The sequence below is a fragment of the Lepidochelys kempii genome, chromosome 23, assembly GCF_965140265.1.
Source record: "Lepidochelys kempii isolate rLepKem1 chromosome 23, rLepKem1.hap2, whole genome shotgun sequence".
NCBI classification, from domain to species: Eukaryota; Metazoa; Chordata; order Testudines; family Cheloniidae; genus Lepidochelys; species Lepidochelys kempii.
The window spans coordinates 3,861,457-3,873,694 of NC_133278.1; the positions used below are offsets into that span (position 1 = coordinate 3,861,457).

Sequence of the window (12,238 nt, forward strand, 5' to 3'; positions counted from 1 at the left end):
CGATGCAGGCGTGTGTGTAAGCATGGCACTGGGGCGGGCGTGGGTGTGGGCACTGGGGCGGGCGTGGGCACTGACATGGGAAGCGATGCAGGCGTGTGTGTAAGCATGGCACTGGGGCGGGCGTGGGTGTGGGCACTGGGGCGGGCGTGGGCACTGACATGGGAAGCGATGCAGGCGTGTGTGTAAGCATGGCACTGGGGCGGGCATGGGTGTGGGCACTGGGGCGGGCGTGGGCATTGACATGGGAAGCGATGCAGGCGTGTGTGTAAGCATGGCACTGGGGCGGGCGTGGGTGTGGGCACTGGGGCGGGCGTGGGCATTGACATGGGAAGCGATGCAGGCGTGTGTGTAAGCATGGCACTGGGGCGGGCATGGGTGTGGGCACTGGGGTGGGTGTGGGCACTGACATGGGAAGCGATGCAGGCGTGTGTGTAAGCATGGGCACTGGGGCGGGCATGGGCATTGACACGGGAAGTGATGCAGGCGTGTGTGTAAGCATGGCACTGGGGCGGGCGTGGGTGTGGGCACTGGGGTAGGCGTGGGCATTGACACGGGAAGCGATGCAGGCGTGTGTGTAAGCATGGCACTGGGGCGGGCGTGGGTGTGGGCACTGGGGCGGGCGTGGGCATTGACACGGGAAGCGATGCAGGCGTGTGTGTAAGCATGGGCCCCGGGGCGGGCGTGTGCACCCAGTACAGGCGTGTGCATGAGCACGGACACCGGTGGGGGCGTGAGCACGGAGGTGGGCCTGGGGCGGGCGTGGGCGAGGCCGTTGGCATGCGTGTCACGGCGTGGCTGGCCCTTTTACGTGCCGTGGGGCCAGCTCCGTTCATGACTAGGCGGGTGCAGCCAGCTTGGGGCGACCGCGTGTTTGAGGGCCGCAGAAGGGGCCGGGAGAGAAGCCCTGGGCAAGGCCTGGAGAGAGAAGGGCGGGAGCTCCCGTTAACGATAACGGAAGGAGAAGGGCAGGGGAAGGTGCTGAGAGCCCCGTGCGCTGAAGGCAGGCCCAGGGGCTATGAGAGGACCAGGCTTACCCGGGAACCGGGTTTGCTTTACGGCTGGGGGAAGAGTTAGCCGGAATAGCAAGAAATCAACCTGCCACGGGGGTGCTTTCGATGGGAAATAGGTGTCGGGGGCATCATTGCTGAGCCCCTCCTGGAGACGGCAAGGCTGTGGCCTATCTGGGCCTGCTTGGCCAGCAGAAGGTGCCCGGAGATGGCAGCGTCTGGGACAGCGGGCGTTGGCTGGAGTACTGGTGAAAGCATGGAGCAGTGGCTGGAGCACTGGTTTTGTGTGTCTGTGGATACGTGCACGTGTGTGTGTGTGTTTACATACATTCACACTGGTGTGTACACGCACTAGCGTGGGTATATTTTCACGCATGTACAGGGTCTGGGTTACGCTCCTGCCTTTAAACCCCGTCAGCGTGCCAGACCCCAAGGGGCCACGCTTTACCCAAGGCGGGTCATGCAGCCCCATGCCGCTGACCCGGAGCCGCTGCACTCCAGCTGCCCCTGCGTCTCGCCATGGCTCTCTGCAGTGAGTCCAGCTGAAGTCAGGCCCCTGAGAGAGACGTTCCCTTCTTAGGGAGCGATGAAAACTGGGACTCTGCTGGGAGTCTGGCAGCCTGTTCAAGATCAGCTGGCTCCTGAAATACGGCCCAGCTCACATCGGAGTCCGGGCCGGTAGCGGCAATGCCCCGTTCCCCTCATATCTGCCACCTTGGCTCTCTTGGTTTGTAGGTCCTGTCTGTTCGCAGCAGCAGCCTTACAACTAGGCCCAGAACGCCTGGGTCCTTTGGTTCCAGCTGTGGTCCTTTCCCCCAGAGGGTAGCAATAGGAAGTAGGGGGCGACGCTCAGTCCTGCCTAAAAAATGCTACCCACAGTTCCCACGTTTATCACATTTCTTCTCCTTTTAAGGGTGAACTGAGAGGGGTCGCTGCCCCATGATCTGCCTCCCTGCTAAGCTGGGACTTGTGTCCCCCCCGGTTATGTTCCACACCGGACAAACAGAGAAGGCTCTTCCTGGAAGGCAGCAACGTGACACAGCTTTATTTGGCACATGCCAGAACCTTAACACACAGGAACCCCAAAACAGAGAGAGACAAAGCAGGCTGCTCACTAAGGCAGAGGGGCTTAACTCACCCCACCATGCTCAAGGCTGGCTCTTTGCCTGGTGCTAGACCCAGATTGCACACTTCCCTACAGAGCCCCCTAGCCTGCCAGCAGGACCAGGAACCCCCCTGAGAATTTAAAGGGATAGCCTGTCACTTTAACCCAGTTTTCAATACACCGCGCTCCCGACCTCAGCTAATACGACAACTGTTATCGGCATGTGGCAGGGCAAACGTCTCCAGTCCCCGGGCGAGCTGTTCTGCCAGGCGTTTTCAAAACGTATACCATACAGCTTCCAAACACACCGTTTTCATGCAGCGGCATAGGGCAGTTTCCGTTCTGCCTCACGTGTCTTCTCCTTTAAATCCCACTAGCAGGGGGCACCGCGGGAGTCTGCCATCCCGAAACCTTCAGCTTTGAAATGGGGATGGGGTCCTGCCGCCACCTCCTCCCTTTTGTCTCCTAGGGGATGGGGAGGGAGGCAAACCCCCCTTCCTCCAGGTGTCAGCCATCTTGCCTGAAGCCTGAGGTGTCCCTGCCCTAGGGTGGGGTGGGAGGTGACCCTTTGAGTATTTGGGGGAATCAGGGTAAAACTCTGCAGAGCTGGACTTAACCCAGCTGTAACTCTGGGGCTGTGGTTTCCCAGGGTCTGGTCAAGCTGCTTTACCCTTCTCTGGGGTTTTTCTCACCCCGAGACAGGGCTCACAGGTCTGGCAGTGCTCGTCCCCTGCCCAGGCGCAGCTGGGGTCTCAGTCGCAGCAAGGCTCTGCCTCAGTTTCCCCAAGAAAGGCAGGCAGGGAGGTAACTGCCTTGCTCTTGGCCTCAGGCTTCAGGGAGTTTACACCTGAGCCGGTGTGACTCTCACCTCCTGGGTGGAGAGGGACGGAGGCCCAGTGTGGGGGAAGGGGATCCCCCTGCACCCCTCTCTCCCCGCCAGCCACTCCATTTGGATTCATGCTTTCAGCCCCAGGAGCTCCCTGTCAGCACTTGACCCAGGCCCTTGGCATTTACAGGGGGAAGGACGCGGGTGAGCCTCAACATCTCCCAGCAGTATATCAGACCTAGATAGCACCCCTACCACCCACCCCGTCCTTCCTGGGCCTGCCCAGGGGTCTGAGCCGTAGGCAGGGCAAATAGCTTTGACACTGGACAACTTTGTTACATGGGTTTTTCCAAAAGTCCTCTCTGTCCCTGAACCCCTCCGCCCCAGGAATGTCTCCCCTCCAGCTGCCACCGAGACCTAAGGCCGTGAGGGTATGTCTACACTGCAAGAAAAAAACCCTCAGAGCTGGGGCTAAAAATAGCAGTGTAGACACTCCTCTTGGGCTCTGAACCCTGGAGGTGGGGAGGGTCTCAGAACCCAGGATCCAGCTCAAGCTGCTATTTTCAGCCCCATAGTATGGGTCCAAGTCAGCTGATCCTGCTTGGCGACTCGCTGCCATGTGGTGTAGACATACCCTAGGACTACAACAGGATGTGGGCGCCGGTGCCTGGGGGTGGGCACTCCTCTGCCAGTCCATGCCATGCCCCAGAGGAGATGGCTGGGTGACTCCTCTCTTCCAAAAGGTTCAGTCGCACCTTTCGCTCTGAGGTCGACGTAGAGGCTGGCTTCCGGGCTGAGCACAGGATGGGTTAGTCGGACCTGTGACCTCTTAGCCAAACCCCCAGGAACCCAATCTTGGGCCTTATGCCCCATCCTTCTACAGATAGTGCCTCTCAGGTCTTGGGATCCCTTGGTGGGGGTCTGCCTGCATCAGCTGTCCCCCCTGGTTGGGATCTACATGAATGCCAGTTCTGGGGTGCCTCCCCTGGTTCCCCATCCCAGGACCCATGTGAAGGCCAGTCCACTTTGGGGCTGTCTTCAGAACAGGACGTATTATCCACAGACTCGTCTGCCAAACAGCCCCTGATCCACTCCCCATATTCTGAGGTCAGGTGGACACACCTCACAGAATTGAGGCTTGGGCTTTGTAATTTTCTCCCCGAATGCTCGTGTTGATTTTTCCTAGTCATCCTTTGTCATTTCACCTAGTTTTGTTTTGGTGTTTTGGTAGTACTCTTTTCAGAGATTCTGGTCGTCGAAGATCTCCTGGTTAAGCCAGGTGGTGTCTATCTTTCCCACGCATTGGAATAGTTTGCTCTTGCGTCCTTAAGAATGTCTCTTCAAAAACCCGCCAGCTCCCCTGAACTCCTTTTCCCCGAGCTCTGGGACCCTCCCGCCTTGCAGGGTCCTACAGCCCAGGCTCCGGCCTGAATCCGAATATCTACCCTGCAGTGAAACAGCCCCATAGCCCGAGTCAGCTGTTCTGGGCCAGCCACGGGTTTTTAATCACAGTGTAGACAGGCCCAATGTCTCTGGGGCCCTGTGAGCGAGTGAGACTGAGCAGCCAGGGGGAATTGGGTTCAGCTCACCAACCTTTTGCATCATCTCCCTCTGTGCAGGGGAGCAATAATTTAACATTGATGCCCTGGCAGGGAGAACAAGCTGTGGTCACTCCCTGCTTCTCCTCCGTGCCCAGGCCATATGTCCATCGTCTTTCCTCGTGGCTTTTGCTAGTTTCTGGCTTTCGAACTGCAGCCCCTGTTCCTCCATTCATAGCCCTTTGCATCCTGTGCTCCCCCAACTCTTAAGGCAGGGAGTCGGCCCATGAAGATCCCCTGCTGTCATCCTGGGTCTGGATCCTGGTTCCTGGCCCAATCGTCTTTCTGTAGCCATTCTACCAGCAGCGCCTTGTTTAACTTTCCAGTGTCTGACCCCATCTCTCTGCACAGCCCAAGAACGCTCTCCTAGGCTTAGACACCATCGTTCCTGGCGTTTCCTTTGACCCACCTTGTTTTTACTGCTGCGCGTCACTTGTCACGAAATACTCCTGTGCGGTTCAGCATCCCACCGCTGCCACCAGTCGTCACAGATTCACAGGGTCTGGGCCGTGCCCTGGCCATCAGGGCAGTGCCTTCAGTTCATTGATCCATCGGGTATATCGATACTTGGTGTGGGAGGTGTATCTTTCAGCTTGAGACATACCCGTGCTAACAATACAGTGTAGCCGTGCCGACAGGAAGGGCTGGCCGCTCCGGGTACGTAGCTAGCGTCTTGGATGGGTACGTACTCAGGGCTGCACCCTCTCCCCACTGCAGCTTTATTTTTTAGCACAGGTATCATAGAATCATAGAATCATAGAATATCAGGGTTGGAAGGGACCCCAGAAGGTCATCTAGTCCAACCCCCTGCTCAAAGCAGGACCAATTCCCAGTTAAATCATCCCAGCCAGGGCTTTGTCAAGCCTGACCTTAAAAACCTCTAAGGAAGGAGATTCTACCACCTCCCTAGGTAACGCATTCCAGTGTTTCACCACCCTCTTAGTGAAAAAGTTTTTCCTAATATCCAATCTAAACCTCCCCCACTGCAACTTGAGACCATTACTCCTCGTTCTGTCATCTGCTACCATTGAGAACAGTCTAGAGCCATCCTCTTTGGAACCCCCTTTCAGGTAGTTGAAAGCAGCTATCAGATCCCCCCTCATTCTTCTCTTCTGCAGGCTAAACAATCCCAGCTCCCTCAGCCTCTCCTCATAACTCATGTGTTCCAGACCCCTAATCATTTTTGTTGCCCTTCGCTGGACTCTCTCCAATTTATCCACATCCTTCTTGTAGTGTGGGGCCCAAAACTGGACACAGTACTCCAGATGAGGCCTCACCAATGTCGAATAGAGGGGAACGATCACATCCTTCGATCTGCTCGCTATGCCCCTACTTATACATCCCAAAATGCCATTGGCCTTCTTGGCAACAAGGGCACACTGCTGACTCATATCCAGCTTCTCGTCCACTGTCACCCCTAGGTCCTTTTCCGCAGAACTGCTGCCTAGCCATTCGGTCCCTAGTCTGTAGCTGTGCATTGGGTTCTTCCGTCCTAAGTGCAGGACTCTGCACTTATCCTTATTGAACCTCATCAGATTTCTTTTGGCCCAATCCTCCAATTTGTCTAGGTCTTTCTGTATCCTATCCCTCCCCTCCAGCGTATCTACCACTCCTCCCAGTTTAGTATCATCCGCAAATTTGCTGAGAGTGCAATCCACACCATCCTCCAGATCATTTATGAAGATATTGAACAAAACCGGCCCCAGGACCGACCCTTGGGGCACTCCACTTGACACCGGCTGCCAACTAGATATGGAGCCATTGATCACTACCCGTTGAGGTACATCTCCTCAAGCAGGCAAATGACACCTGCAGCTCCAGCGCAGCCGTAGACTTGGTGGATAGCAGCAATTACGTAGTGCGCAGGTAAACCGAGGCACGTGTGCGGCTTGTAGAAATATCTGCCAAAACGTCCATGCACGTGTGTGATGAATGTGGAGTGCTGGGGCAGGCCTGAGCGTTGGCTGGGGGCCATATGGGCATTGGCAAGGGCGCAGGGGCGTGTGTGGGGGTGGGCACAGGGAGAGATGCAGTCGTAGTTGTGGGTGAGGACCATGTTGGATTCGGGAGGGATGCTCGGCAGATGGGCAGAGGCAAAGCGCTTCCCTTTTCTTTGCTGAGCTGCTCCTTTCTCTCCGTCGGCATCGTGCCAGGGTGCACGGTGTGGGGCAGAGGCGGTGCCCTCTGCAGCTGCCAGCTCTGGCTGAGCACCACGCTGCCCGGTCTGCACCCAGTCTGGCATCACATGCCAGGCACAGCCCTGGCAAACCCTCCCACAAACCGCCACCCCGGCTGGGGCTCAGGGGAAGCAGCACAGCGGCGGCCTCTGTCTCTCGCTTGGAGAAGGGGTCTGCAACATGGGGGTCCCCCTCCCCCAATTCCACCCTAGGCAGGATCTGCACCCCACTGGCTTTGGGGGGGGCTAATAATGGATCCCTAAAGTGGGCATGCTGGGCCCAAGCAGTCATGTCTGAAGCATATCGGTGGGGGAGGTTCTCCCGTGACTATAGCGTAAAGGAGGTCGTCGTCAGAACCTGTTGCCCCAAAAACGCAGCCCCAACCCTGGGGGGCGTCGCTTACGCGAATTGTTCCTCGCAGGGGACGGGGCATTGACCCGGAGCACGGCATCAAGCCTCGCTCAAGTGTCCACCTGGGCTCTCCACGTTCACATCCGGGGGTGTCCCTCAGCTTCCGCTTGGTCCATCCTGGGCTTTAGAAGAGACGTGGGCAAATTGGAGAGAGCCCAGAGGAGAGCAACAAAAAGGATCCAAGGTTTAGCAAATCTGGCCTAGGAGAGAGGTTAACAAAACTGGGCACATTTAGTCTGCTGGAGCAAAGCAGACTGAGGGGGACGTGAGAACAGTCTTCAAATACATTAAGGGCTCTTACAAAGGGGACGGGGACCCATTGTGCTCCATGTCCACTGGAGGCAGGACAAGTCGTAAGGGGCGTAATCTGCAGCGAGGGAGATGGAGGTGAGATATTTTTGGACAAACTTTCCAACTCTCCGGGGAGTGAAGCTCTGGAACAGGCTCCCCAGAGGGGTTGTGGGATCCCCGTCACTGGAGATTTTTCAGAACAGGCTGGACTAGGGCGACCAGACAGCAAATGTGAAAAATTAGGACAGGGTATGGGGGTTAAGGAGCCTATATAAAAAAAAGACCCAAAAATCATGACTGTCCCTTTAAAATCGGGACATCTGGTCACCCTAGGCTGGACAAACCCCGGTCAGGGCTGGTCTAGGGTAAGGTGACCAGATAGCAACTGTGAAAAAACAGGACAGGGGGTGGGAGGCAATAGGTGCCTAGATAAGAAAAAGTCCCAAAACCCAGGACTGTCCCTTTAAAAACGGGACATCTGCTCACCCTAGTCTAGGGTTACTTGGTGCAGCCTCAGCGCAGGGAGCTGGGCTTGATGACCTCACCAGATCCTTTCCAGCCATTTCTGTGACCGACACCAATCTCTGCCAGCCCAGCTCTTGCTCTGCCGGTATTTTCATGCGAGCTCCGTGCCAGGGAGGAATTGTTCTGGAGGAGCCGTGCGCTCGGCATTCCCTGCCGTAAGGGATTTTCAGCGGCAGAGCTCCTTCTGGATTTCTGCCTGCTGGGTGGTGCAATGCGTCCCTGCAGTCGGGGTCTTGGACATGCCCCTGGTTTGGTCTCTCTTGCTTCACCGAAGGGCATGAAATTCCCGCGAGGGCAGCATGGTGACAATGTGGCAGTCGCTTTCCAAGTCCCTGCGATGGTCCTACGGGATTGATGTGAGCTCCGTATCCGTTTTGCGTGCCTGGCTCAAGCATGACCCTACCAGGGCACAGTAAAGGAGGACGGTGCAGGTGAGAAAGTGAGCCCAGCCTTTGGCTGGCATAACTGACCCATGAGGCCGAGGTGGAGGGGAGTCGTCCATGGGTCTGCACATGCCTCCACATGTCTGCTTGTGTCTAGATCCCGCACCGGTCATTCCATTCTGCTTCCCCCCACCCTCTGCCGTTTCAGCTGGATACAGGAGTATTTGAGTTCGCTCTCTCCCCTAAGCTGCGGCGGAGCATTGCTGTGTGCTGTTAAACAGCGGACTTGTTCACCCCAGAGGTGGCTGCATCTCATCCCGGGGTGAAGGCTCCCTGTATAAACAGCTGCTGCACCCCACCCACCCGCCGCCCCAGGCCGGAAATGGCTGCAACTCAGCACTGGGCAAGGCATCCCCTTCCCCCTGCCACCCACCACCCCTGTAAATAAATACCAAGCTCTAGATTTGCGTGGTGTGGGGTGAGAGGTGGCTACTTAAAACGTTGGTTAGTAGTCCAGGAGCTGGACTAGCGCCCGTCCCCAAAAAGACTCTCTTTCTTGTCTGCCTAGTGCAGGGTTTGGTTTGATTGGAAAGCCCCTGGGGAGGGGGGTTGTTCTGTTTCCGTGGTGTGTGGCTAGAAGGTGCAAGGAAAGTTTGTTGGTTTTTTTGCTTGCTTGTTTATTTTTAATCATTTAAAACTAAGGGCAGGAAAATGTTGCAGGAAAATCCAAAAGGCAGTTAAAAAAAAAAGTTCTGGACGCTTAACAAAATCTTATGCCTGGGGTTTAGGTATCAGACCACAAGGGCCAAAGCGGCAGCATTGGCTAGAGGTTAAGGAACAGGAGTGAGGGAATCGGGGACTCCAGGGCTCTTATCTAGGATGGCCCAAAATGTTTGTCGCTCGACCTGAGAGCACAAGGAGAAAGTGTGGTTTGACGTCTAGAGCAAGAGGCAGCAGCTATGGTTCTACAACTGGATTTAACAGGGGCACGGGGTCTAGTGGTTAGAGCAGGGGGGCTGGGAGTCAGGACTCCTGGGTTCTAGCCCTGGCTCAGGGAGGGGAGTGGGGTCTAGTGGTTAGAGCGGGGGGGGGCTGGGAGTCAGGACACCTGGGTTCTATCCCACGCTGCTGGAAAGGGAGGAGAAATCTAGTGATTAGAGAAGGGCAGGGGCTGGGAGTCAGGAGTCCTGGGTTCTCTCCCCAGCTCTGGGAAGGCAGTGGGGTTTCGTGGTGAGAGCTGGGAGTCAGGACTCCAGGGTTCCATCCCCAGCTCTGGCAGGGGAGTGGAGTCTAGTGGTTAGAGCAGGGGAAATAGCAGTCAGGAATCTTGGATTCAAAGCTTGGCTTTGCAACAGGCCCCCGGTGTGATGTTCCACAGGTCACTGCCCAGCTCTGTGCCTCAGTTTCCCCCCTCCGTGAAATGGAGCTTGCCCATCTTTTGCAAAGTGCTTTGAGAGGGAAGGTGCATGGAATCGTTGTTAGAAACCTACCAGGGCTCAGCGGGTCCACAACCCCAAGGGATCAGCCAGCCAGCCAGAGCGATTCCCCTTCGTGGAATCAGAGCTTGCGGCTGGTTGGCTCTGAGAATGATGATGCTTGTTAAGTCAGGAGCCGCTGAGTAAATCTGATGCTTCAGGGCTGAAGGTCACAGAGGGTCAGGAAGGGGAATTCCCCCTGGCCCCCGCCGCCTTCTCTCCTAAACCTCCTGTTTCAGGGCTCAAGCCAGTCTCTAACTATTCGACCCCAGGATGGGGTGGGGAGCAAATTGCCCCGCAGCTGGGCACTGTCAGACGGGATACTGGGCTAGATGGGCCTTGGCTCTGATCCAGACTGGTGATTCCTCTGGAGCAGACACTACCAGAGTGAACGGACTGATCCAGCCTGGCAAATCCAACAGCCCTTCACCCCCGCACCGGGGTGAGGGTGGCAAGTGTAGGAAAAACAAACTCATGCTGCATTGCAAACTCCTCCCACCCCCCACCCCCATCCCCAGCACTCATTGCTAGGTTAGCTCCCCCTCGGGGGCAGGGCCCTGCCCCCAAACATCCCTGCTAAGCTGGGGTGAGGTGTGTCCTGAGGCCCCATCTCCATTGGGTCTGCAACTGGCCGGGCACCCCTATGCCAGTGTGACTCAGTTTCCTGGTCCAGGTCGGAGCAGGTCTAGCCTCCCTGGCTAGATGATGGTAAACCGGTCTGATTGTGAGCTGTTTAAGAGCAGGGCCTAGGCGCCTGGACAGGGCTAGGAAGGGCACCAGATTTGAGCTGCGGCCCAGTGCCCACAGATGTGGTAAATCGGTGGCGTGCTCCTGAAACCACTGGAGCCAGGCACTGGTGGAGGCTCTGGCTGCACATGGCGACGGAACAGCTGGGCGGAGGAGCTGGGCGGAGGAGCGTCTGTGGCGCTGGGGTACGATGAGGAGGAAACCACCCGTGCATCAGCCAGGCATGCCTTGGATTGCCCTCGGCAGTGACCGGCAACGAGTTCCCCGACCCCTGGTGATCCCTGGCCGGTGGATCCCTGGTGAAGTGGGTGCTGGTGGGAGTCTCGGTTGACACTAACCCCTACCCAGCACGAAGGACGGATCCCCAGCGCTCAACACTGCCTGGGGGTGACAGGCTCTCTGCACCCGGGGCGCGGCTGCCCCAAAGCTTCCGAGGCGGATTGCCTTGCCGGCCCTGTACTGCAAGAAGAATTCACACCGCCTGCCTCCCGTCTCGCGCTTTTCCTCAGCAGATCTCAAAGCACTTCACAACCTGTGGCGTATTTGTCCTCCCAACCTGCGGGGAAGCATGAGCCCCCTTTCCTACAGGCGCGCTTTGCAGAACGCCGGCAGTCCAGGAAGCAGTCCCGGCGGGGCCACGTTTCGCTCTGATCTCAGGGTCCTGGGGACGGGTGAGGATGAAGCTGCGTCCCAGGGAGACAGGTAGAAAAATGGCCATTGCCTGGGAATGTGGGAGCGTCCCCGGATCACAGGTGTAAATTGTGCTTTGTGGAGGGGACACGTAGCTGCTGTCGCCTCCGCCCAGGGCTCTTCCCCCGACAAAGCTGCCAGCATCACGTGCGTCTCTTGTCCAGTTCCCCCAGGATCAGGGTGGATTCTCCATCACTGACGGCTTTGAAATCAAGCTGGGATGTTTTGCTAAAAGCTCTGCCCTAGGAATGATTTGGAGCCGTTGTCTGGCCTATGCAATACAGATGATCAGAGTGGGCCCTTCTGGCCTTGCGATCGACCATCTCTGAATGACGTCATTCACCCAGCGTGCTCTCAGCCATGTTGCGGATCCAGAGACTCCCCCACACCTTCTCCCCTAGCAGCCAGGTGGCAGAGAAGCCGGCAGCACCCCACACGAGGGTGCATCTGCCTTGCACCTCTTCCGGTGCCCCAGCTCTCCGCCAGCCCAGCCCTGCTGGGACTGGATGCCAGCGACTCAGCAAGGATGGACACAGCCGCAAGGTGGTCACTGGGCAGGGAATGCAGGACGGGCTCCATACCCAGGATGAAAGGGGTGAGAGAGGCTGGCAGAATCCAGATGGCTCTGGAGCATGCTTCTTTTAAATCCCCTTGCCCAGCGGGAACAGGGGCAGAGGGTGACGCGCAGGGTTGCTGGAGGCAAGAGAACGGGGAGGGGATGGGTCCCTTCCCTCCATGCTAGACAGGGGTTAGTTTCAACTGAGTGTCCCACCGTCAGCATCCACTGATCACAAGGGGTAGGATAACCCAACCCTGGCCCGTGTGGAACTCTTTCCCCCTCTAGCGATGGCTGGGCCCCACGCAACAGCTGAGCCTGCTGCAGCCCTGGCAAAGAGCTGCGTCCATCCGCTCAAGCTGTGAAGGTTTATGTCTTCAGAACTAGCGCTCCCGGGTTCAGCCCAGGATACCTACAGCATGGTTCCATCAGCTGAAGCCGATCCGG

General features: G+C 57.3%; 1 protein-coding gene across 1 annotated transcript in view; it reads left to right on the forward strand.

Moving 5' to 3' along the window:
• DLL3 (delta like canonical Notch ligand 3) overlaps window positions 1-12,238 on the forward strand; it is a 258,259-nt gene that overhangs the window by 201,329 nt on the left and 44,692 nt on the right. The window lies entirely within an intron of this gene.